Raw genomic sequence first — 26,260 nt, 5'->3', positions numbered from 1 at the left:
GGGCCGGCCTTTTCACAGGAATGGGCCACTGTTGGGCTGTGCCACGTGACGACGTATCATCGGCGCCTTCTGTCCAGTGAGTGGATGACATCTGTCCCAACGATGAGCCGACACATGTTTCCTCTAGCCAATGATGATTTTTCACGTGGAAAATCCCCATTGGTCAGGCCTGTTAACGGGTTATCGGATCCAAAACCCGACCCGATAGCTTAACGGCGTTCTGTTACGGTGGATGCCATGTGTCGGTCACCCTTGACGAAAGCACTTCTGTGATGCGCGATTTATCGTCATGGAAGTGGACACTTCCGTGATGATAATTTTGGTAATGTCATGGAACACTTCTACGACAGCACAGGTATGACTATCTTGATTCTGTCATAAATTTGTCATGGATGTACATGCATGACAAAAAACGCGACCTACTGTGACAAACACATATCATCATGGAAGTGTATTTTTTTGTAGTGCAAGTTCCAAAGCAGAGAGGGTTCCTTTGCAAAGAAACTTGCTTGGACTTGCCAAAACTTTGACTACAATCCTGGTTAGTCATTACTTGCAAAACTTTCACTTAGCTACATATTTTGTCCAGTACTCAAGTTCCTATAGTATTATTAGTTCCTAACTGTGAAAAATTCCTCTTCCTAGTGGCTTGGTGGAGAATGTATGGAGGTGAGACACCAGGGATGAAGGACATGGCTATGAAGATCCTTTCTTTGACCTCAGGTTCTTCCGGTTGTGAGAGAAATTGGAGTTGTTTTGAGTCGGTTAGTTTCCAAAGCTGAATTTGTTCTAATGCTTTGTCAAGTTCATATTAACTAGTTCTTGACTAGTAGCATTGGCACTTGTAGATACATACCAAGAGGAGAAATAGACTTACAACATAATCTGTAACATCCCAAATTTCCAATTTGGAATGTTATACATAGGTCATCTTATGCATATCATATTTTATTTGCATTTTGGTTTTTGATCCTAAAATCCTAAGCAACTCAAGGACCCACTGAGAGAGTTGGGGATTTTATTATTTTTGTATTTGAATTTTCTCAAATATTGAAAAGTGGATCATTTTGGTTTTATTATTTTTCTCTCCGAAAATATTTCATATCAAAAATATATGAGAGGCGATAATATGACTTCTTCAAAATAAATGAAATATTGGAGGAAAAATATTAAAATCAAATAAAGTTTTTTTGGATTTTATTTGAATTAGAAAAATATGCATTTTTAGGCCAAGAAAATGTTCACTAAGTTCTAAATATTTTATTTAGGCGATGAAAATTTGTTTTGGCATTTTTAGATTTTTATTTCTATTTATTTAGGATTTTTCTCAGCACCTAGGGATATACCATTGATGTCCTTTTTGGTTGGCCACCCAGGCTCAAAGGGATCATAAGATTATTCATGCTAGAAACTTCCGTGTGCAGCCACAAGCTATTATGGGCTCTAGCATAGTGGAGTAAGTTGTATGACCTCTTCGAGTGGTAGGCTAGCAGATGTAGGGATGTAGGTTGGTACTATCTACCCGGGGTTAGAGTTAATGCTTCTGAAAGACTGTCTCGATCATCAGTTTCTCAAACACCATGTAGTGCGAGAAATCCAACGAAGGAGATCGAGTCTTGTGGGGAAAAGTATGCAAACCTCTGCAGAGTGTACAAACTAATCATGGTTAGCCGTGTCCCTGGTTATGGACATCTTGAGTATCTGGTACTTGGATTATCATGTGGACCTCATCACCCTAAATTAAATTTGTTGGGATGTTAATTACTTTTAATTGGGATTGAGATGGGGTTTTACCATTCTCATTGTTTTTCAACTACCATGATAGTTAAATAAAATATATTCCATTGTTGTAGGAAAAAATGGCTTTTCGTAAAAACATTATAACCATAGAGCCTCCACCAGCCATATATGCATGTAGTGATAGCTTTTACTTGTTTCATTGCTCTACTGTGTTATCTTGCCAGCATATTCCATGTGCTAGCCTGTTTCGGTCTGCAACATATCATGTTGCAGACTTTTCAGACGAAGAGTAAGGTGCGCTAGGTCGTTGTCGTGCACTCAGCTATGCCATTGGAGTTGATGGACTCACTTTAACTTACAAGTCTTTCGTTGTTATCTTTTAGATGGCCTTAAGCCATATTTATTGTAATAAGTTCTCTTTTGAGACATTCGATGTAATAAGTGTATGATTGCCACTGTGTTATAAATCCTTCAAGTACTGTGTGTGTCAGCATTACCGATCCAGAGATGACACTTATGCACAGAGATTTGGCCGTTTGAGGTCGAATCGCTACAAGATGGTATAAGAGCACTCGCTGAATGTAGGACACGACCACTAAGATGAGCCATAGGTCACTCTTCTCTACCCATTTCTGACTCCTCTCCATTTTCTACTCTATAGGATGGCGAACGCAAGGAACAAGTTTACATAGCCGGATGAAGACACACCGTTTGGACGACACTTGAAGGAAGTCACTAGGTCCCTGAACATTGGAATACCAAGCTTCACGTGGACCTACACCGCCACTTTACCAGAAGAAGAGCGTTGGATGATTCAATTTCAAGTTCCAAGAAGGACATTCACGCAAGTAACAGAGCCCATAGAGTTTTCCTTCGATGCACCAACCTGGAGTCTAGGACAGAGCATGGCAGCCCACGTCGCCATAGGATGCATCAGTGAAGTTTATCATAAGAATCTTAAGGACACTATCTACCAGATATGTGGGCGCTGAGATGAGCAATGGGAGATGATCAGCACCAGGAAGGACAGGTCCATTGCAGCCTTCATCTAGGAGTTAAACCAGCACATTCGATGCCAGGAGAACCAAATGTGCGCAAGCATGATAGATCTGAAGAAGTTGATGACCTGACAATGCGACGCTAGAAGAGGAACTCAAGTCTACACGCAACGGATACGAGGAGGAAATCACAATACTAGTGGAGAAGAATGACGACCTGACAAAGAAGCTAGGAGTATTCATGGGGGACCCTGCGCCAGGAGGAGATGACGACCACCCCAAGGACTACATCATCGTCGACGACACCGACTCCGACCCCAGTGATGATGATTATGAAGACAAAGCTGGAGCAGATATCATGAAGTCTTCTATCGATCAAAAATTCTAGTAGACCACCATACTATTAGTAGTATTCCCCCCATGTATATATTAGTAGTCCGAGCACTGTAACGATAGTTAGATCGATTGTATGCCCTTGCTTGAAATTGTTTTGGTGTGATATGCTTGTGTTTGTCTCATGTGCATATGGGTAGTGTTTTCTCACTAGACCTCATTATATTCTAAGCTCTCCCCTCTAAACCATCAGATGCCTCTGAGATGTGACCCCAGATTTGCTTTCCCACCGGAGCTCACTCAGTTGATTCAACAGCAGAATACACTGATGCAATTGCTAGTCCATAACCAAGGCAACAACAACAACAATAACAACAACCCACCACCACCCCCTCCAGTTGACAACTTAGCCCGTTATCTGAGGTTACAACCGCCGGTGTTTTCCAGTAGCACCGAGCCAATAGTTGCTAATGACTGGCTACGCAGGATTGGAAGGGAGTTAACCACTACAGGTTGCACAAATGCTGAGAAGGTGCATTTTGCCGCACACCAATTGGATGGACCTGCAGCCTCATGGTGGGAGAATTACATAGCCACCTTCCCTATAGCCAATGTTACTTGGGAGCAGTTTCAGCAAGCGTTCCGCACTGCTCATGTCTCAACTAGAGCTATGAGCATGAAGAAGCATGAGTTTCGCAACTTACGCTAGGGCAACCGTACTGTGGGCAGTACGTGGATCAGTTTAGTAAGTTAGCATGCTATGCCCCAGATGATGTGGCCATGATACATCTCCGTCGTATCTACTTTTCCAAACACGTTTGCCCTTGTTTTGGACTCTAACTTGCATGATTTGAATGGAACTAACCCGGACTGATGCTGTTTTCAGCAGAATTGCCATGGTGTTATTTATGTGCAGAAACAAAAGTTCTCGGAATGACCTGAAACTCCACGGAGATTATTTTTGGAAATAATAAAAAATACTGGCAAAGAATCAAGGCCAGGGGTCCACACCCTAGCCATGAGGGTGGGGGCGCGCCTGCCCCCTGGGCGCGCCCTTGCCTCATGGGCCCCCTGGAGCTCCACCGACCTCAACCTTAACTCCATATATTCGTGTTCGGGGAGAAAAAAAATAAAGGAGAAGGATTCATCACGTTTTACGATACGGAGCCGCCGCCAAGCCCTAAACTCTCTCGGGAGGGCTGATCTGGAGTCCGTTCGGGGCTCCAGAGAGGGGAATCCGTCGCCATCGTCATCATCAACCTTCCTCCATCACCAATTTCATGATGCTCACCGCCGTGCATGAGTAATTCCATCGTAGGCTTGCTGGATAGTGATGGGTTGGATGAGATTTATCATGTAATCGAGTTAGTTTTGTTAGGGTTTGATCCCTAGTATCCACTATGTTCTGAGATTGATGTTGCTATGACTTTGCTATGCTTAATGCTTGTTACTAGGGCCCGAGTGCCATGATTTCAGATCTGAACCTATTATGTTTTCATGAATATATGTGAGTTCTTGATCCTATCTTGCAAGTCTATAGTCACCTACTATGTGTTATGATCCGGCAACCCCGAAGTGACAATAATCGGGTTCACTCCCGGTGATGACCGTAGTTTGAGGAGTTCATGTATTCACTATGTGTTAATGCTTTGGTCCGGTACTCTATTAAAAGGAGGCCTTAATATCCCTTAGTTTACACTAGGACCCCGCTGCCACGGGAGGGTAGGACAAAAGATGTCATGCAAGTTCTTTTCCATAAGCATGTATGACTATATTCGGAATACATGCCTACATTACATTGATGAATTGGAGCTAGTTCTGTGTCACCCTAGGTTATGACTGTTACATGATGAACCGCATCCTACATAATTCTCTATCACCAATCCATTGCCTACGAGCTTTCCATATATTGTTCTTCGCTTATTTACTTTTTCGTTGATATTGTTATCATCACTACAAAACACAAAAAATATTACTTTTTCTACCATTACCTTTTATCACCGTTACCACTACTATCATATTACTTTGCTACTAAACACTTTGCTGCAGATATTAAGTTATCCAGGTGTGGTTGAATTGACAACTCATCTGCTAATACTTGAGAATATTCTTTGGCTCCCCTTGTGTCGAATCAATAAATTTGGGTTGAATACTCTACCCTCGAAAACTGTTGCGACCCCCTATACTTGTGGGTTATGAGGCCACAGATGCCGTGAAGCAAGAGAAGTTTATGGAAGGGCTAAATGATGAGATGAGTATGTAGTTAATGGTGGCGACATTTAACAACTACCCGGGAGTTGGTAGATAAGGCTCTTATGATTGAAGGGAAGCAGCAGCAGATTGAGAGCCGCAAAAGGAAGAATGGACAAGGGAAGTACAATTCAGGGGCTCAGCAGAAACCTTGGTTCACCCAGAACTTGGGAGGATATACCCATAACCATGGAGGCCATAATCATAATGGAGGAAGTTTGCATAACCACAATGGCTCTACGAATGGAAATGAGAGTGGAGCAAGCAGTCAGAACCGCTCTAACCCAAGCACACCCGCTAAGAAGGACCAAAGTCATGTTACTTGTTTTAATTGCGGGAAGACTAGACACTATGCCAATGAGTGTCCTGAACTCAAGAATGGAAATGGCAATGGAAGCTCTGGGAAGAAGCCCAACCCTTTCAATAAGGGCCAAGTGAACCACGTGAACGTGGAGGAGGTTGAAGAGCAGCCAGCCACAGTTATCGGTAAGTTTTTAGTTAAGCCATTTACCGCTCTTGTTCTTTTCGATACTGGTGCATCGCATTCATACATTTCAAGGGGATTTGTGGACAAGTTTAAGTTACCCACCTTAGCCCTTAGGACACCCTTGTTAGTAAGCTCACCAGGAGCAGAGTATATGGCCAGACGATGGTGCGACCGGATACCCTTAAACATTGGCAGCCATATTTTCCCCTCAGACCTAATAATTCTAGAGTCACAAGGATTATATGCGATACTGGGTATGGATTGGCTATCGAAGTATGGAGAAAACATTGATTGTGCTAGTAGGTCAATTCTACTCACCGCCCCGGAGGAAAAAGATTAAGTATGTATCCAGGCATACCCCAAGGAGGACTCACCTAAATGCCCTCACGGGCGTTGTTCAGGAGGAAGTTCCTGTAGTGAAGGATTACCCGGATGTATTTCCAGAGGAACTACCAGGCATGCCGCCGGATCGAGACATTGAGTTTTTCATAGAGCTATTGCCAGGCACCAGACCAATATCGAAGAGACCATACCGGATGCTCGCGAATGATCTGGAGGAGATTAAGAAACAGATTAAGGAGTTACTGGAGAAAGCTTACATTCGACGAAGCTCGTCAGCATGGGGAGACCCAGTGCTCTTGGTTGAGAAGAAGGATAAATCTCTGAGAATGGTGGTTGATTATCGTGCATTGAATGAAGTGACGATCAAGAACAGGTACCCACTACCGATGATCAATGAATTGTTTGACCAGCTGCAAGGAGCTAAAGTATTTTCCAAGATCGATCTTCAATTAGGATACCACCAATTGAAGATCCGAGAACAGGATATACCCAAGACAGCCTTCACCACAAGGTACGGGCTATATGAGTACACGGTTATGTTATTTGGACTGACAAACGCCCCTGCCTATTTCATGAGTATGATGAATAAGGTGTTCATGGAGTTCTTGGATAAATTTGTCGTGGTGTTCATTGATGACATTTTGGTGTACTCGAAGAATGAAGAGGAACACAGGGAGCATTTAAGTTTAGTTCTCGAGAAGCTCAGGGAACATCAGTTATACGCCAAATTCAACAAATGTGAGTTTTGGTTGAAGGAAGTTGGATTCCTTGGACATGTTATATCAGGAGAAGGTATAGCAGTAGACCCTACTAAGGTTCAGTCAGTCACTGAGTGGTTGGCACCCACCTTAGTTGGAGAGATCCGCAGTCTTCTTGGACCCGTAGGATATTATCGGAGATTCATTGAGAATTTCTCTAAGATAGCGACGCCCATGACAGAGTTGTTGAAGAAAGACACCAAGTTCAAGTGGACATATGAATGTGAGGCAAGTTTCCAAGAGTTGAAGAAACGTCTGGTTACAGCCCCAGTGCTGATTCTGCCGGATATATGCAAGGATTTCTAAGTGTATTGTGACGCATCTCGCTTAGGACTTGGAGGCGTGCTTATGCAAGATGGAAGAGTTGTTCCATATGCCTCATGTCAGCTTCGACCGCATGAGTAAAATTATGCCATGCATGATTTGGAGTTAGCAGCTATAGTGCATGCACTCAAGACCTGGAGACATTTTCTTATTGGAAATCATTGTGATGTGTACACGGATCATAAGAGTTTCAAGTACATTTTCCCACAGAAGGAGTTGAATCTCAGGCAAAGGAGACGGTTGGAGCTTATAAAGGATTATGATATGAAGTTGCACTATTATCCAGGCAAGGCCAATGCCGTAGCAGAAGCTTTGAGCCGAAATAGTTACGCCAATAACCTCATAAGCGGAGGATTACCAACAGAGTTAGCTAAAGATCTCAGGGAACTATGTTTGGAGATAGTCCCTAGAGGTTTTGTTGCAGCATTGGAAATTTAGTCGACATTATTGGGAAAAATTTGAGAAGCTCAGAAGGATGATAAGGGAATTGCAGAGATAAAGGAGAAAATGAGCAAAGGAAAAGCCAAGAGTTTTCGTGAGGATGAGCACGACACCTTGTGGTTTGAGGACCGTGTTTATGTACCCAATAATGCAGAGATCAGGAAGTTGATACTCCAGGAGGCTCATGACTCGCCATACTTGATACACCCCGGAAACACCAAGATGTATTTGGATTTGAAGGAGCATTTCTGGTGGACTGGTTTGAAGAAGGATATTGCCGAGTATGTAGCCGTATGTGATGTATGTCAGAGAGTGAAGGCGGAACATCAAAAGCCAGCAGGATTACTGCAGCCTATGTCGATACCCAAATGGAAGTGGGACAAGCTTGGCATGGATTTTATCACCGGATTACCCAGGACCCGATCAGGATACGATTCTATTTGGGTAGTAGTGGATCGTTTGACCAAAGTGGCTCACTTTATCCCAGTTAAAACCACCTATATGAGTGCGAAGTTGGCCAAGATATATATGACCAGGATCGTATGTCTGCATGGAGTTTCGAGGACCATCATATCAGATAGAGGAACACAGTTTACTTCAAAGTTTTGGCACCAGCTGCACTAGACTTTCGGCACCAGGCTAGAGTTCAGTATAGCCTTTCATCCGTAGACAGATGGATAGACCGAGAGAGTCAATTAGATTCTGGAAGACATGTTGAGAGGTTGTGCGCTCGATTATGGATCTAGTTGGGATGATAATTTGCCGTACGCAGAGTTCTCATACAACAACCGTTATCAAGCTAGTCTGAAGATGGCACCTTTCGAAGCTGTGTATGGAAGAAGATGCAGAATGTCGTTGATGTGGGATGAAGTTGGAGACCGCCAGTTGTTTGGACCAGATTTGATCAAAGAGTCAGAAGAGAAGGTTAAGTTAATTCAAGACAGACTGAAGGTAGCTCAGTCCAGGCAGAAGAGCTATGCAGACTCAAAACGCAAGGAGGTAGTCTATGAAATCAGAGACAGAGCATATCTTTGTGTGTCACCACTGCGAGGAGTTAAATGTTTTGGAGTTAAGGGAAAGTTAGCCCCAAGATTTCTAGGACCATACCGAGTTTTGGAACGTATGGGAGAAGTAGCCTACAAGTTGGAGCTGCCCGAATGACTGTCAGGAGTTCATGATGTGTTTCACGTTTCCCAGTTGAAGAAGTGTCATGCTAATATGGCCGATATTCCTCGGAGAGATACTGTGCCCCTGGAAGCAATTCAGTTGGATAGTGATCTGACCTATGAGGAGAAACTAGTCAAGATTCTCGAGTTTGCCAGCCGAGTCACACACAGCAAGGTTATGAAGTTTTGCAAAGTTCAGTGGAGCTACCATACCGAGGATGAAGCCACCTAGGAACGAGAGGATGATCTACGGAAAGACCACCCAGACCTATTTTCTAGCCAACATGAATCTCAAGGGTGAGATTCACCTTAAGGGGGGGGGGGGTAGGTTTGTAACATCCCAAATTTCCAATTTGGAATCTTATACATAGGTTATCATATTTTATTTGCATTTTGGTTTTTGATCCTAAAATCCTAAGCAGCTCAAGGACCCACGAAGAGAGTTGGGGATTTTATTAATTTCATATTTGAATTTTCTCAAATATTGAAAAGTGGATCATTTTGGTTTTATTATTTTTTCTCTCCGAAAATATTTCATATCAAAAATATATGATAGGAGATAATATGACTTCTTCAAAATAAATGAAATATTGGAGGAAAAATATTAAAATCAAATAAAGTTTTTTTGGATTTTATTACTATTTTATTTGAATTAGAAAATATGCATTTTTTCAAAATTGCATTTTTAGGCCAAGAAAATGTTCCCTAAGTTCTAAATATTTTATTTAGACGGTGAAAATTTGTTTTGGCATTTTTAGATTTTTATTTTTATTTATTTAGGATTTTTATCGGCGGAACCGTATTTAAAAAAAAGTTTCAGACCGAACTGGGCCGAAGGCCCAGCCGGCCCATCCGAGCGCCGCCGCCTCCCCGAGTCTGGCGCGACACGGACTCGCCGGAGTCCGGCCGCGCCACACCGCCCGCGTCACCCCTCGCGCAAGTAGGAGCCGTCCCGCCCCCCCTTAAATACCGGAGCCCTCGCCGCCCTCATCCCCTCGTCCCGTGCTACCACCACCGAAGCCGCCAGCCGCCGCCGCCTACCGCCGCCGCCGCCCGGTGCGCCACCGCCGCTGCCCGCCGCTGCCACGCCACTGCCACCCCGCCGCCCCACGCCACCCTGCGCCTCGCCGGAGCTCCGCCGGAAACCGCCGCCGCCGGATTTGTCAGTTTTCGTCACGGTTTTTTTTCGGTTTAGGTAAAACCGCCAGTTTTTCTTTAAAACCCTAGATGCGTTTTTTTGGTTTTCGTCGGTTTATTTATTTAGTGGACGCTCGTCCGTTCTTTCGTTTTAACGAACGTTGTTCGCCGGTTAGGCTTAGACAGCGAACGTTTGTTTGTTAGTCTTTCCTTTTAATTTTCATTTTCATCCAGGGACCTATCCGCGATTATTTTTATCGCAGATTAGCCCCTGATCTTCAAACCCTCGCCGTTTCTTAACCGTTTGTCCAAATCCAGTGAAACCAACGCCAAAATCTTCATCGCAACCCCATGTTTCTGTTTAACCAACTTGAACAAGGTTTTGACAAATTTAAAGTTTGGTTTCAAGCAGATTTGATTTCGAAGTTCTTTTGACCGTAGTTTCAGTTCCGTAGCTCCGATTCGATCGATTCTTTTTGCAAATCGAACCTCTTTAGTTGAACTTTCAGTTTGGGTCTTCTTATCTGAAGTTTTACCCTTGCATCTTTTCCTAAGTGCTTATGTATCCTCTTGTTTGTTTGTGATAGAATTCCCGGAGTGCGCAACATGCTACTACGAGTCACTAGGTTTTGCGGATCATCCGCAAGGCAAGTAACACATTGATCATACCCCTTTATTACCCAGTTTTTATGCATTAGTTAGAACCCTCAAACATTGCATGAGTAGGATCTCTTAACATGTGGGTTTTGAGAAGTAGCTGATGAGGTAGAACCTATTGCCCTTTTATTATCAAACCCCTGGGAGTTACTTCTACGTTATGCTATTTATTGCCATGCTATGCTCGTAGACGTGGATTGGGTTTGAGTGTATCCATGACAGATGTGAGATTATTAATTAATGGTTTACTTAAGGTGGCTACTTAAACACACATCTGGGTGGATTGGTTGCGGGCACCTGGGGATCCTGTGCTGTCCTTTTTGGTTCGTGTAACACCCTCGATGCGACTATATCTCCCACGTGTCGAGGCACGACTTAGAGGCATAATCGCATTGAAGGCATACGTCGCAAGTTAGGCATTCTTCACAACATCCCATGTAATATAAATCATAAAGGGGAGATAACATAGTTGGCTTACACTCGCCACGTCAATCAAGTACATAAATAACATTACATCAACCAAACACTCATGGCCCGACTACGGCGCCAAAATAAAAGAGAACCCAACATGCGACACGGTCCCAATCACCCCCAACTGGGCACCACTACTGATCATCAGGAAAGGAAACATAGTAACGTTGAGAGTCCTCGTCGAACTCCCACTTGAGCTCAAGCGCGTCTCCTAGAGCGGAATCATCAGGCCTTGCATCTGGTGTAATAGTAATCTGTGAGCCACAGGGACTCAGCAATCTCGCACCCTCGCGATCAAGACTATTTAAGCTTATAGGTATGGCAAGGTAAATATGTGGAGCTTCAGCAAGCGACTAGCAAAATATGGTGGCTAACTTATTCGCAAAAGAGAGCGAGAAGAGGAGGCCAAGCGCGAGCGAGAAACTAGAGAACAACCTGCGCAAACATTACTCCAACACCGTGTCCACTTCCCGGACTCTGCCGAGAAGAGGCCATCACGGTAACACACTCAGTTGCTTCATTTTAATTAAGTTAAGGTTAAAGTGATCTACAACCGGACATTAACAAATTCCCATCTGCCCATAACCGCGGGCACGGCTTTCGAAAGTTCAAATCCCTGCAGGGGAGTCCCAACTTAGCCCATGACAAGCTCTCACGGTCAACGAAGGAATAGACCTCCTCCCAAGACGTTCCGATCAGACTCGGTATCTCGGTTCTTCAAGACAACTCCGGCAATGGTAAAACAAGTCCAGCAACACCGCCCGCTGTGCCGACAAATCCCGATAGGAGCTGCACATATCTCGTTCTCAGGGCACACCGGATAAGCTAAGCGTACGGGAACCAACGTAACCCAAGTTGCCAAGGGACGGCCCCGCACGGTGCTCTAGGTTGCACCAACACTCAGAGGAGCACTGGCCCGGGGGGTTTAAAATAAGATGACCCTTGAGTCCACGAAACCCAAGGGAAAAGGCTAGGTGGAAAATGGTAAAACCAATGTTGGGCATTGCTGGAGGAGTATTATTCAAGGCGGACCGTCAAGGGGTTCCCATTATAACCCAACCGCGTAAGGAATGCAAAATCCAGGAACATAACACCGATATGACGGAAACTAGGGCGGAAAGAGTGGAACAAAACACTAGGCGAGAGGCCGAGCCTTCCACCCTTTACCAAGTATATAGACGCATTAAGATAACAAGATAATATAATGATAACCCAACAAGTAAATAAATGTTCCAACAAGGAACGACCTCCAATCTTCACCTGCAACTAGCACACTATAAGAGGGGCTGAGCAAAGCGGTAACATAGCCAATCAACGGTTTGCTAGGACATGGTGGGTTAGAGGTTTGACATGGCAATTTGGGAGGCTTGAAAGCAAGTGGTAGGCATCGTAGCATTGGCATAGCAAAAGAGCGAGCAAACTAGCATAGCAAAGATAGTAGTGATTTCGAGGGTATGATCATCTTGCCTACACAGTTGTCAGAGTTGACCGGATCCTCGAAAGCAAACTCAACGGGCTCCTCGTTAGTGAACTTGTCTCCCGGCTCTACCCAAACAAGACAAACAAGCAACAAGGACACAATCAACCACGTGCAAGGATCAAACAAGATGATGCAAAGATGATATGCTATGCGGGATGCATATGCAAGATATGACAGGAAATGCAAGAACCTGGCCTCAACTTGGAAATCCAAGTGTGCCACTGGAAAGATGAGACGAAATCGCTTGAAACGATATAAAGAGTGCCGGAATCGGAGTTACGGTTTGGAAATGGCAAGCGATTCAAATACGACACCGGTCTGCGATTTACAGCAAGTAGCCATCTAAATGCAATGAGATGAACATGCTACAGCACCCAAACATGGCAACAAAACACATGGCAGGGATGCATTCAAGATGCTTAACAAAAGTCTAGCACTGAGCTACGGCCAATTCATCCATTAACAGGTTCAAACAAGCATGGCAAAAATGCATATGACAAACAGATCTCAGACTTAGTGAAATCAACACTTGTCTGGAATTTCAGATCAGATAGCACTCTTCGGAGCAACAAAACTACATGCTACAGGACCTGAATATGGCAAAGTAAAGCATGGCATGGAGCTACTCAAAGAGCTTAACAAAAGTCCCTTAGTGACCTTGAGTCAAAAGGGATCAGAAAATACAATTGCAAGGATGTGAACATAGCAAAAACATAATCAGTTTTCAGACTTAGTGAAAACTGGAGCATGCTGAAAACAGATATCAAGTAGGCATGTTTACGAGCTCGATGCACTCAATACAGAGCAAGTCATGACAAACTAAGCCTACATCCATCAATAATACACAAAATGCAAGCTAGACATGGCAAGAACAATAACATAGCATGCACGGATCAACTACAACATCATCGGCAAAATTGCAAACAAGTTGACAATCTGCCCCGATTCACAAAGTAGCAAAAGTAGAGCTCGATTGACTCAAGCTATGGTGCTCCATAATTGCAAACAAAGGCATGGATGGATAGAGCACTACAAGATTAACAAAACATCCTTACTGATCATCCTCAAAAGAGGCACGGATCACTAGGAAACAACATGAACATATGACAACATGAGATAAACAGATCAAGGACTTGGTGGAATTGCTAAGTCCCTGAAATCAGAATTAACAAGTGCACCACTTTGCAAGCTCGTGCTAGTCACCACACACATCACAAAAATACATGGGTTGCACCTCTGGAAAAGATGACAAAACCCTTACCAAAACATATGTAGAGCATCAGGGCATATCATGCACACATTAATCATGGCAAAAATGACAAATATCTAAACGGAGTAGCAGATCTGACAATTATCTCAAGTAGCCCTCTTCTAACAGCATTTCGGGCATCAAGCTGAACTCAAATGAAAATGATGCAATGGAATGAAATGATGTACTCTCTGAGATGAACATTTTGATATGCTATATGCATGAATCAGAGCTACGGATGCAAAGTTACGACGCTAGGAATATTGCAAAAAAATAACTAGGGCAGGCAAAAAGTCAACCGGCTAGGGTTTTCCAGATCTGGATCGGGTGACACGGAAAACGAGGATGGCCGGGGCACTGTTCACCAGCGCCGGAATCGGTGGAGCTTGCCGGCGTGTCTTGGGAGAAGGAGGAGGCCGGAGCCGGGGAGGTCGGCGGCGGAGCTCGGCTCCCGAGGGCGGCGAGGGGCGCGGACGGCGCGGCGGCTCGGCCGGGCGGCGAGGCGGCGCGGTGGCAGCGGAGAGGAACGGCGGCGGTGGGATCCGGACGTTGTCCGGCTCCGTCCGGACACGTCCGGCGGCGGCGGAGACAGATTTTTAGGGTTTCGGGGAGGGGGATCCGAGATTTTCGAGGAGGACTATTTATAGGCCTAGAGGGAGCTAGGAGAGTCCAAATGAGGTGCGGTTTTCAGCCACGCGATCGTGATCGAACGCTCTAGGTGATGGAGAGGGTTATGGTGGGTTTTGGGTCAAATTGGAGGGGTGTTGGGCTGCAACACACACGAGGCCTTTTCGGTCCCTCGGTTAACCGTTGGAATATCAAACGTAGTCCAAATGATACGAAACTTGACAGGCGGTCTACCGGTAGTAAACCAAGGCCGCTTGGCAAGTCTCGGTCCAATCCGGAAATGTTTAATCCCCACACACGAAAGAAAGGTAGAATTGGCCACCGGAGGAGAACGAAACGCCGGAATGCAAAACAGACAACGGGGAAAATGCTCGAATGCATGAGATGAACACGTATGCAAATGCAATGCACATGATGACATAATATGAGATGCATGCCAACGACAACAACACACGGAGACAAAGACCCGAACCCGAGAAAATAAAATAACTTAACGCCGGAAACGGCAAGTGTTGGAGTACAAATTGGGAAAGTTATATCCGGGGTGTTACAACACTCCACCACTACGAAAGGATCTCGTCCCGAGATCTAGGACTAAAAGAATGCCGGGTACTCAGAACGGAGGTGATCCTCGCGTTCCCAGGTAGCTTCATGGTCGGAATGATGTGACCACTTGACTTTGAGAAATTTGATTGACTTGTTGTGAGTCTTGCGTTCAGTCTCTTCAAGAATAGCAACTGTGTGCTCACGATAGGAGAGATCTTCTTGGAGCTCAATGTCCTCGAAGTTGACAGTGCGGTCAGGAGTCTTGAAGCACTTTCGAAGCTGAGAGACATGGAACACATCATGAACATTTGCAAAGTTCGAAGGAAGCTCGAGTTGATAGGCGAGGTCACCTCTCTTGCTGACAATCTTGAAAGGTCCCACATATCTGGGGGCAAGCTTCCCTTTGATACCGAAGCGACGAGTACCTTTCATAGGAGAGACGCGGAGGTAAACATGATCTCCGATCTCGAAAGCCAAATCATGGTGCTTACTATCATAGTAGCTCTTCTGACGGGATTGGGCTACTTTGAGGTTATCACGAATGACTTTACACATTTCCTCTGCCTCTGTGATTAAATCATTACCCAAAAGCTGACGATCACCGGTTTCAGACCAGTTGAGAGGGGTACGGCACTTCCTGCCATACAGAATTTCAAATGGGGCCTTGCCCGAACTTGCTTGAAAACTGTTGTTGTAGGAGAATTCAGCATAAGGAAGGCAATCCTCCCACTTCATGCCGAAGGAGATCACACAAGCCCTGAGCATATCTTCAAGAATCTGGTTGACACGCTCGACTTGACCGCTAGTTTGAGGATGGAAAGCTGTGCTGAAGCGGATGTTGGTGCCCATGGCCTTCTGAAAAGAATCCCAAAACTTTGAGGTAAAGATGCTGCCACGGTCTGAAGAGATCACTTGTGGAATACCGTGCAGAGAGACAATACGAGAGGTATAGAGTTCTGCCAATTGAGCTGCAGTGATCGACTCTTTGATAGGCAGAAAGTGAGCCACTTTAGTGAGTTTGTCGATGACAACGAATATAGCATCATTGCCACGCTTGGACTTTGGAAACCCAGTCACGAAGTCCATCTCAATGTGGTCAAACTTCCATTCTGGAATGGCAAGAGGTTGGAGGAGACCCGCTGGCCTTTGGTGTTCTTCCTTCACTCTTCTGTAGACATCACATTCGTTCATGAACTGAGCAATCTCGCGCTTCATTCGAGTCCACTAATAAGCTTTCTTGAGGTTCTGATACATCTTCGTGCTCCCAGGGTGGATGGAGAGGAGAGAATTGTGAGCCTCGTTCATGATCACTTTACGAAGTTCACCTTTGGGTACAACAATACGATCCTCGAAGAAGAGAGTGTCCTTGTCGTCAAGGCGGTAGCACTTGTACTTGGGTTGACTCTTGGCAATCCCAATCTTCACCTTTTTCACCATAGCATCAAGAAGCTGGGCTTGGCGAATCTGGTCTTCCAAGGTAGGAGAGACTTGAAGGTTGGCGAGGAAACCTTGAGGAACAACTTGCAGATTAAGTTTGCGAAAAGCTTCACAAAGCTCGGGTCGATAAGGCTTAAGAATCAGACTGTTGCAGTAAGCTTTCCTGCTCAATGCGTCAGCAATCACATTGGCCTTGCCTGGAGTATACTCGATACTCGGATTATACTCTTGAATCATTTCGACCCATCGAGTTTGCCTGAGGTTGAGATTAGGCTGAGTGAAGATGTACTTGAGACTCTTGTGATCAGTGAAAATGTCCACTTTTCTTCCCAATAAGAGATGTCTCCAAGTCAAAAGAGCATGCACAACTGCCGCCAACTCGAGATCATGAGTGGGGTAGTTCTTCTCATTAGGCTTCAACTGGCGAGAGGTATAAGCAACAACTTTCTTCTCTTGCATCAATACCGCGCCAAGACCTTGGAGAGAGGCATCACAAAAGACCTCGTACGGTTTGGATTCATCAGGCGGAGTCAGAACTAGAGCAGTGATCAATTTCTCTTTAAAAGTGTTGAAAGCAATGTCACACTCCGGAGACCAAACGTACTTGACGTGCTTCTGGAGAAGATTAGAGAGAGGCTTCGTGATCTTAGAAAAGTTTTCAACGAATCTTCGGCAATACCTTGCGAGACCGAGGAAGCTACGGAGTTGCTTCACGTTCTGAGGAGGTTCCCAATTCACAATTGCAGACACCTTCTCAGGATTCACGGCAATGCCCTTGGCAGAGATGATATGACCAAGATAAAGAACCTCATCGAGCCAAAATTCGCACTTGGAGAACTTGGCGTAGAACTGATGTTCCTTGAGCTTATCGAGTACCAAACGCAAGTGCTTGGCATGATCTTCCTTGTTCTTCGAGAAAACCAGAATGTCGTCGAGATAGACCAAAACGAAGTCATTGGTGTAGGCATTGAAGATGAAGTTCATCATGCGAGAGAACGTCGGAGGAGCGTTGACGAGGCCAAAAGACATGACAATGTATTCATATGAACCATAGCTTGTCCTGAAAGCCGTCTTGGGAATATCTTGCTCACAGATTCGAATCTGATGATAACCCATACAGAGATCAAGCTTGGAGAATACTTGGGCACCTTTGAGTTTTTCGAACAGCTCGTTGATGTTGGGAAGTGGATATTTGTTCTTGATGGTCTTCTTGTTCAATGGACGGTAATCAACACAAAGTCGGTCCGTTCCATCCTTCTTCTTCACAAAAAGAACACCACAACCCCACGGAGAAGAACTAGGCCGGATGAGACCCATTTTCTCTTGAATATCGAGTTGCTTCTTGAGCTCCTTCAACTCTTCAGGTCCGAGCTTGTAAGGACGTTTGCACACCGGTTCCGTGCCAGGCTCAAGATCAATAACGAATTCAACTGGCCGGTGCGGAGGCATTCCTGGAAGCTCTTCTGGGAAGACGTCTTGATATTCGCAAATGACTGGAATTTGCGAGATGGCATCCAATTCACCCTTCTCATTGAGAGAAAACAAACGGATGGTATCGTCATTCGCGGCAAAGAAAATTACATCCTCAGACGAATGTGTCAATTGAATCTGCCTGGCTGCACAATCAAGCTGAGCCTTGTGCTTAGTAAGCCAATCCATTCCGAGAATAAGATCAATATCCGAGTTACCAAGAACCATTGGAGAAGCCAGAAACTTGAAGTCACCCATCATGATAGAAACATCCGGGACTATTGAAGTAGCCCTCATAGACTTAGCCGGAGAAACCACTCCCATAGTTTTACCCAACATTCGTGAAACGAAGTCATGCTTGGAAACAAATGATCTTGACATGAAACAATGCGATGCACCAGTGTCAAAAGGAACTTTTGCTGGAAAAGAGTTAACTGGAAAGTTACCCATGATCACATCTGACGAATCCTCTGCCCGAGCTGCATTCAGCAAGTTGACCTTAGCGTGCTTGGGGTTATGCTTGACCACAGCTGTACTTGCCGATCTGACAGGAGGAGGAGGAGGAGGAAGACGCCTCTGGTTGAAACACTTGTTGGCATAGTGACCCTTCTGTTGGCACTTGTTGCACGTGACCTCTGAAAGCGGACGGTGATACGGAGCACTCGATCTTGGAGCTTGAGACGAAGTCTTGTTCTGAAAGCCAGGGTTGGGTGGGTGGGAAGAACCACTGCCACCTTTGCTCTTCTGCTGATACGGCTGACGGAACGGAGGAGGAGGAAGCCAATACTTCTGCTGCTTGGCCACTTGAGTAGAGGTAGAAGGAGTAACATCTCTGACTCGCTTCTTGGAAGCATCACACCTCAACTGAGCAGCCTCTTGCTTCAATGCCATGTTGTAGAACTCATCGTATCCCAAGGGCTCGAAGAGAACAAGAGCTAGCTGGATTTCTTCTCTGAGACCACCCATGAACTGATATATCATGCTCTTCTCATCAGGGACGTCCTGCTTGGCAAAGCGGGCGAGCTTCTGGAACAACTTGTTGTAGTCATAGACAGACAAAGAGCCTTGCTTCAGGTTGCGGAATTCCTCACGCTTGCTTTCAACCACGCTCTGACGGATATGATGAGCTCGAAAATCTCGACGGAATTCATCCCAAGTGATAACACATCCACCTCTGGAGTCCTTGTACTGCTGGAACCATTCTGCAGCTTGATCTTTGAGTTGGAAGGAAGCGAACTTGAAAAAGTCCTCAGGCCTGACGTTACTGCACTCGAAATGCTTGCATAGATCCACAAGCCAATCGTCAGCATCGGTTGCCTCAACACAATTGCTGAAAGTCTTTGGCCCGTTAGCAAGGAACTGGTTGAGTGTAGCAAAGTGATTCTGATTGTTGCCTTGATTCCCTTGGTTGCCTTGATTGCGCTCTTGAAGAATTTGCATGATCAACTGTGTGTTTGCATTGGTTGCAGTCATCACAGCTTGCCATGCCTCCGGAGGAGGGGGAGGTGGTGGCGGATCAGGATTCAAAGTCGTGCGCGTTGGAGGAGCCATCCTGAAGAGGTTGACATCCATTAGCACATTGATAGACAAATATTGAAGCTGAAGACAAAGGAATGAAAAATTGCAACATATAGTCTTCACATCCGAACAAAATGACCGAATGCATTCCTCTTGAAATGGTCACATATCCATAAATTGAGAAGCCACGTAGAATTCAGGTAGAGAAATAAATCAACAAGGTATGGATCAAGAACGAATAATCGGTAAGAAATCCCAATCTCAAACAAATATCCGTGGAAGAAGCACTAGAGCTACAAGAATTCCCACCTATGAAACTCCCAAACCTTTCCGGTTATGCAATCAGGTGTTGGGGATACAGGGGAAGCATAATATCTCACCCAAACTAGTAAATCCTACATCCAGCTGTATCCATCCTTCACCACATAACCAAGAAACCTTCGGAAACCATCTACCTCAACCTTCGAAAAGCATCCGTTATACAAGTTATGGCGATACTCCCGAACTCCCGCCCCAGTACTGGGTGGCGTCGAGGTTATCTCACCAACGAACTGCATAAAAGATATTTTCGATGTCGGCGTACTAAACTCAGGTATTCCAGAAGTAGAACGATAAAATTATGATGACAACACCTCAGAGCTCAACTCCCCGGGACACTTCCACTAAACCCCTGACAGGAGGCACCAAGACAATGTTCTCATCATAAAACCATCAGAATGGTTCCAAGATACCCGCGTGATCCTAAATTTTTTTTAGTGAAATTTGAGAAGAGAAGAGTCAAAACTCTACGTCAGGATGCCTTACCAGAGCGATGAGGAGACTGGGAAGTAAAAAGAATTCCTAAACTCTATGATATATAATTCCTAATGACTCAAAACATTTTTTTCTAGACACAACTCGGCTGCTAAAAACGATCAAGCAATGGGGCTCCTAAGGTCGGGGAAGGCTCTGATACCAACTTGTAACACCCTCGATGCGACTATATCTCCCACGTGTCGAGGCACGACTTAGAGGCATAATCGCATTGAAGGCATACATCGCAAGTTAGGCAATCTTCACAACATCCCATGTAATATAAATCATAAAGGGGAGATAACATAGTTGGCTTACACTCGCCACGTCAATCAAGTACATAAATAACATTACATCAACCAAACACTCATGGCCCAACTACGGCGCCAAAATAAAAGAGAACCCAACATGCGACACGGTCCCAATCACCCCCAACTGGGCACCACTACTGATCATCAGGAAAGGAAACATAGTAACGTTGAGAGTCCTCGTCGAACTCCCACTTGAGCTCAAGCACGTCTCCTGGAGCGGAATCATCAGGCCTTGCATCTGGTGTAATAGTAATCTGTGAGCCACAGGGACTCAGCAATCTCGCACCCTCGCGATCAAGACTATTTAAGCTTATAGGTATGGCAAGGTAAATATGTGGAGCTTCAGCAAGCGACTAGCAAAATATGGTGGCTAACTTATTCGCAAAAGAGAGCGAGAAGAGGAGGCCAAGCGCGAGCGAGAAACTAGAGAACAACCTGCGCAAACATTACTGCAACACCGTGTCCACTTCCCGGACTCTGCCGAGAAGAGGCCATCACGGTAACACACTCAGTTGATTCATTTTAATTAAGTTAAGGTTAAAGTGATCTACAACCGGACATTAACAAATTCCCATCTGCCCATAACCGCGGGCACGGCTTTCGAAAGTTCAAATCCCTGCAGGGGAGTCCCAACTTAGCCCATGACAAGCTCTCACGGTCAATGAAGGAATAGACCTCCTCCCAAGACGTTCCGATCAGACTCGGTATCTCGGTTCTTCAAGACAACTCCGGCAATGGTAAAACAAGTCCAGCAACACCGCCCGCTGTGCCGACAAATCCCGATAGGAGCTGCACATATCTCGTTCTCAGGGCACACCGGATAAGCTAAGCGTACGGGAACCAACGTAACCCAAGTTGCCAAGGGACGGCCCCGCACGGTGCTCTAGGTTGCACCAACACTCAGAGGAGCACTGGCCCGGGGGGATTAAAATAAGATGACCCTTGAGTCCGCGAAACCCAAGGGAAAAGGCTAGGTGGCAAATGGTAAAACCAATGTTGGGCATTGCTGGAGGAGTATTATTCAAGGCGGACCGTCAAGGGGTTCCCATTATAACCCAACCGCGTAAGGAACGCAAAATCCAGGAACATAACACCGATATGACGGAAACTAGGGCGGCAAGAGTGGAACAAAACACTAGGCGAGAGGCCGAGGCTTCCACCCTTTACCAAGTATATAGATGCATTAAGATAACAAGATAATATAATGATATCCCAACAAGTAAATAAATGTTCCAACAAGGAACGGCCTCCAATCTTCACCTGCAACTAGCACACTATAAGAGGGGCTGAGCAAAGCAGTAACATAGCCAATCAACGGTTTGCTAAGACATGGTGGGTTAGAGGTTTGACATGGCAATTTGGGAGGCTTGAAAGCAAGTGGTAGGCATCGTAGCATTGGCATAGCAAAAGAGCGAGCAAACTAGCATAGCAAAAATAGTAGTGATTTCGAGGGTATGATCATCTTGCCTACACAGTTGTCAGAGTTGACCGGATCCTCGAAAGCAAACTCAACGGGCTCCTCGTTAGTGAACTTGTCTCCCGGCTCTACCCAAACAAGACAAACAAGCAACAAGGACACAATCAACCACGTGCAAGGATCAAACAAGATGATGCAAAGATGATATGCTATGCGGGATGCATATGCAAGATATGACAGGAAATGCAAGAACCTGGCCTCAACTTGGAAATCCAAGTGTGCCACTGGAAAGATGAGACGAAATCGCTTGAAACGATATAAAGAGTGCCGGAATCGGAGTTACGGTTTGGAAATGGCAAGCGATTCAAATACGACACCGGTCTGCGATTTACAGCAAGTAGCCATCTAAATGCAATGAGATGAACATGCTACAGCACCCAAACATGGCAACAAAACACATGGCAGGGATGCATTCAAGATGCTTAACAAAAGTCTAGCACTGAGCTACGGCCAATTCATCCATTAACAGGTTCAAACAAGCATGGCAAAAATGCATATGACAAACAGATCTCAGACTTAGTGAAATCAACACTTGTCTGGAATTTCAGATCAGATAGCACTCTTCGGAGCAACAAAACTACATGCTACAGGACCTGAATATGGCAAAGTAAAGCATGGCATGGAGCTACTCAAAGAGCTTAACAAAAGTCCCTTAGTGACCTTGAGTCAAAAGGGATCAGAAAATACAATTGCAAGCATGTGAACATAGCAAAAACATAATCAGTTTTCAGACTTAGTGAAAACTGGAGCATGCTGAAAACAGATATCAAGTAGGCATGTTTACGAGCTCGATGCACTCAATACAGAGCAATTCATGACAAACTAAGCCTACATCCATCAATAATACACAAAATGCAAGCTAGACATGGCAAGAACAATAACATAGCATGCACGGATCAACTACAACATCATCGGCAAAATTGCAAACAAGTTGACAATCTGCCCCGATTCACAAAGTAGCAAAAGTAGAGCTCGATTGACTCAAGCTATGGTGCTCCATAATTGCAAACAAAGGCATGGATGGATAGAGCACTACAAGATTAACAAAACATCCTTACTGATCATCCTCAAAAGAGGCACGGATCACTAGGAAACAACATGAACATATGACAACATGAGATAAACAGATCAAGGACTTTGTGGAATTGCTAAGTCCCTGAAATCAGAATTAACAAGTGCACCACTTTGCAAGCTCGTGCTAGTCACCACACACATCACAAAAATACATGGGTTTTACTTCTGGAAAGATGACAAAACCCTTACCAAAACATATGTAGAGCATCAGGGCATATCATGCACACATTAATCAGGGCAAAAATGACAAATATCTAAACGGAGTAGCAGATCTGACAATTATCTCAAGTATCCCTCTTCTAACAGCATTTCGGGCATCAAGATGAACTCAAATGAAAATGATGCAATGAAATGAAATGATGTACTCTCTGAGATGAACATTTTGATATTCTATATGCATGAATCGGAGCTACGGATGCAAAGTTACGAGGCTAGGAATATTGCAAAAAAATAACTAGGATGGGCAAAAAGTCAACCGGCTAGGGTTTTCCAGATGTGGATCGGGTGACACAGAAAACAAGGATGGCCGGGGCACTGTTCACCGGCGCCGGAATCGGTGGAGCTTGCCGGCGCGTCTTGGGAGAAGGAGGAGGCCGGAGCCGGGGAGGTCGGCGGCGGAGCTCGGCTCCCGAGGGCGGCGAGGGGCGCGGACGGCGCGGCGGCGCGGCCGGGTGGCGAGGCGGCGCGGTGGCGGCGAGGCGGCGCGGTGGCAGCGGAGAGGAACGGCGGCGGAGCTCGCGGGCCATGCGGGGGCCCGACTCGGGCTCGCGCGGGCCGGCGGCGGGACAGGCGGCGGGGTGCCACGTGGCAGGCGGCGGTTGGCGGCGGTGGGATCCGGACGTTGTCCGGCTCCGTCCGGTCACGTCCGGCAGCGGCGGAGACGGATTTTTAGGGTTTCGGGGAGGGGGATCCGAGATTTTCGAGGAGGACCTATTTATAGGCCTAGAGGGAGCTAGGAGAGTCCAAATTAGGTGCGGTTTTCGGCCACGCGATCGTGATCGAACGCTCTAGGTGATGGAGAGGGTTATGGTGGGTTTTGGGTCAAATTGGAGGGGTGTTGGGCTGCAACACACACGAGGCCTTTTCGGTCCCTCGGTTAACCGTTGGAATATCAAACGAAGTCCAAATGATATGAAACTTGACAGGCGGTCTACCAGTAGTAAACCAAGACTGCTTGGTAAGTCTCGGTCCAATCCGGAAATGTTTAATCCCCACACACGAAAGAAAGGTAGAATTGGCCACCGGAGGAGAATGAAACGCCGGAATGCAAAACGGACAACGGGGAAAATGCTTGAATGCATGAGATGAACACGTATGCAAATGCAATGCACATGATGACATGATATGAGATGCATGCCAACGACAACAACACACGGAGACAAAGACCCGAACCCGAGAAAATAAAATAACTTAACGCCGGAAATGGCAAGAGTTGGAGTACAAATTGGGGAAGTTATATCCGGGGTGTTACAGTTCGCCACCCAGGCTCAAAGGGATCATAATATTATTCATGCTAGAAACTTCCGTGTGCAGCCACAAGCTATTATGGGCTCTAGCATAGTGGAGTAAGTTGCATGACCTCTTCTAGTGGTAGGCTAGCAGATGTAGGGGATGTAGGTTGGTACTGTCTACCCGAGGTTAGAGTTAATGCTTCTCAAAGACTGTGTCTCGGTCATCCGTTTCTCAAACACCATGTAGTGCGAGAAATCCAACGAAGGAGATCGAGTCTTTTGGGGAAAAGTGCGCAAACCTCTGCAGAGTGTATAAACTAATCATGGTTAGCCGTGTCCCCAGTTATGGACATCTTGAGTATCTGGTACTTGGATTATCATGTGGATCTCATGACCCTAAATTAAATTTGTTGGGATGTTAATTACTTTTAATTGGGATTGAGATGGGGTTTTACCATTCTTAATGTTTTCAACTACCATGATAGTTAAATAAAATATATTCCATTATTGTAGGAAAAACTGGCTTTTCGCAAAAACATTATAACCATAGAGCCTCCACCAGCCATATATGCATGTAGTGATAGCTTTTACTTGTTTCATTGCTCTACTGTGTTATCTTGCCAGCATATTCCATGTGCTAGCCTATTTCGGTCTGCAACATATCATGTTGCAGACTTTTCAGACGAAGAGTAAGGTGCGCTAGGTCGTTGTCGTGCACTCAGCTATGCCGTTGGAGTTGATGGACTCACTTTAACTTACAAGTCTTTCGCTGTTATCTTTTAGATGGCCTTAAGCCATATTTATTGTAATAATTTCTCTTTTGAGACATTCGATGTAATAAGTGTGTGATTGCCACTCTGTTATAAATCCTTCAAGTACTGTGTGTGTCAGCATTACCAATCCAGGGATGACACTTATGCACAAAGATTTGGCCGTTTGAGGTCGGATCGCTACAAGATTGCCTCAATCAGCTTGTGTACATCCAGTTCAACTCAAGGCTGTTATCCAAGAAGAGAAAGATCAAGCAGAGGAAGAACATTGATGTTCTCCTCACTACTCATGCATCCGAAGCACAATGCTTCTTGTTTGAGGGAGGAGATGATCATGCTTTCATGGTGTTTCCAGATGGAGATGAGGGAGCAGATGGCATACCTTGCAGTGTGGTTGGAGATGCTATGGGAACCAGTGAACAACTTGAGCTTCATCGAAGTGCAAGGGTTAGAGATCTCCATGATGAAGAGTTTGAGTCAGACGAAGAAGTAGAGGAGACAGATTCAGAGGAGGAAGACATAGAGTATGAGGATGATGAAGATGAAGTGGTGACTGGGCGCACTTATGTGGATGCAGACTAATCCATGAAGTCATGAACTATTACTTGCCTGCTGATGTTCGTTTGCTGTTGTTGCTGCTTGGCTATTGCTGCTGTTTTGTTGTTGCTGCTGCTTGTTTGGCTGCTGCTGCCGCCTTTTATCTTATATATGCTCTCAGACTATATTGTGCTTTTATGCTTGTTGTGTGAACCACTGAACCTTGTCCTTATGTGTTATTTGTCTATTTGTTGTGGTTTGTGAACCAGTGAACCTCAACCTTATATGCTATTTCATATTTTCAGTTGCCTATGTGCTATATTTCCTATTTTCTTGTGCATATTATTCAAAAGCAGCCAAATTCTGGCCAATTTTAAAAAACGCTTAATCCCGATTAAGCTGCGCTTAAGCGGCTAT

At 45.2% G+C, this 26,260-nt stretch overlaps 1 pseudogene; it reads left to right on the top strand.

Annotated features, from left to right (window-relative positions):
- The window catches only part of LOC147964788 (uncharacterized), a 34,326-nt pseudogene extending 8,438 nt beyond the window's left edge, over window positions 1–25,888 (top strand).
- The last annotated feature ends 372 nt before the right edge of the window (window positions 25,889–26,260 follow it).

The sequence above is a fragment of the Triticum urartu genome, chromosome 6A (assembly GCF_056163025.1).
Source record: "Triticum urartu cultivar PI428250 chromosome 6A, HENAU_Tu73, whole genome shotgun sequence".
Lineage (NCBI taxonomy): Eukaryota > Viridiplantae > Streptophyta > Magnoliopsida > Poales > Poaceae > Triticum > Triticum urartu.
Note: the sequence above shows the minus strand (reverse complement) of the source record. Positions and strands in the feature narration are given on the sequence as shown.